Genomic DNA, 1,756 nt, shown 5'->3' on the forward strand with positions numbered 1-1,756 from the left:
GTTATGCTTTTAGGAAAACTAAGGGAAGGTTACATAGGATTATATATGACATTTGAGGAAAAAAAATACTGAGAAATGCATATTGTCCCATGAGACAAATGAGATTCTCCAAATATTTAATATTCAAGATTGGGAATAAATCTGGAAAAATTGGAAGATAAAAAAGGGGGAAAATGTTCAATATCAGAGGGAGAATAAAGCATAATAATGGTAGTTAAAGTTTTTTAGATAAACGGAAGCCAAAGAAATAAAAATTCTGGAAATAAATAGAAAGAGCAAGTTCTAGTTTCAAAATGCGATTCAAATAATCACAATTTATGGCTTTGAAGTTGTGAGCCCTGCAACTAACAGCAGTTCTTCGTCAATTATCTCTTTTATAGTTTCCTTTGTAAGTAATATTTTGAGAGCTCCTTTTATGTCATTATTCCTGAGACTGTAGATGAAAGGGTTCAGCATGGGTGACCACAGTGTACATCACTGAGGTGACTGCACTTGACTGTGAGCCGTGGGTATTAGCAGAAACAATGTACACTCCTAGGACTGAACAGTAAAATAAGGAGACAACTGAGAGGTGAGATGCACAGGTGGAAAATGCTCTATACTTCCCCTGAGCTGATGAGATTCCACATACAGAGGAGACTGTCTGAGAGTAAGAGTAAAGAATACACGTGAAGGAAACACCACCGATCAGCACTCCTGCAAAATACATCACCACGTCACAGATGGAGGTGTCAGAACAGGCAAGTAGGACAACTGACTGGTTTCACAGAAAAAGTGAGGCATTTCATTGTTTGTACAGAAGGACAGCTGCACCACCATTAAGCTCTGTAGCAAGGAATACAAGAAATGAAATGTATTCCTCTGTACAAGGAATACAGGAAAATCTCATAATGCAAGATGACAGAACCAGAAGACCACAGAGCCGGGGTTTCATGATGACCATGTAGTGCAGAGGGTGACAGATGGCCACATGCCAGTCATAGGCCATCACAGTCAGGATGAAGACGTCCAGTCCCCCAAACAGTAAGAAAAACTACCTCTGGATGATGCAGCCTTCATAGGTTATGACTTTGCTGTGAGTCTGGATGTTCCACAGCATCATTGGGATGGTGGTGGAGGTGAAGCAGATGTCTGCAAAGGAAAGGTTGGAGAGAAAGAAGTACATGGGGGAGGGGAGGTGGGGGTCTGAGCTGACAGCCAGGATGATGAGCAGGTTTCCAAACACAGTGATCAGATACATAGAGAGGAAAAGCCCAAATATGAGGGGTCGCAGTTCTGGTTCCTTTGATAATCCCAGAAGAAATCCTGAAACCTGTGTGTTATTACTGGTTCCATAAGGTAGATGTAATGACTAGAAAAGAAAAAAATAATATAGCTAATTTTCATACAAATGGGCATTACTAGCTAGATGAAATATTACAATTAATTATATATATATATAGCTAGCATATATTAAAGTTTTAAATTAAGCCATGTTTATACATATATATATATATATATATATACACACACACACACACACACACCAATGAGGAAGCCACTGCCTAGCAGCACTTGTATATATGGCTAAACTGCAAACTTACATGTGTGCTAAATCACTTCAGTCATGTCTGACTCTGTGACCCTTTGGATGGTAGAACACCAGGCTCCTCTGCCCATGGGATTCTCCAGGCAAGAATACCAGAGTGGGTTGCCCTCCAGGGGACCTTCCCAACCCAGGGATCAAATCTGCATCTCTTATGTCTTCTGCATTGGC

At 40.3% G+C, this 1,756-nt stretch overlaps 1 pseudogene; it reads right to left on the reverse strand.

The window, feature by feature from the left end:
* Nucleotides 1–344: 344 nt before the first annotated feature.
* Nucleotides 345–1,240, reverse strand: LOC138085230 (olfactory receptor 7A10-like; annotated as a pseudogene).
* Between the last annotated feature and the right edge of the window lie 516 nt (nt 1,241–1,756).

The sequence above is a fragment of the Capricornis sumatraensis genome, chromosome 9 (genome assembly GCF_032405125.1).
Source record: "Capricornis sumatraensis isolate serow.1 chromosome 9, serow.2, whole genome shotgun sequence".
NCBI classification, from domain to species: domain Eukaryota; kingdom Metazoa; phylum Chordata; class Mammalia; order Artiodactyla; family Bovidae; genus Capricornis; species Capricornis sumatraensis.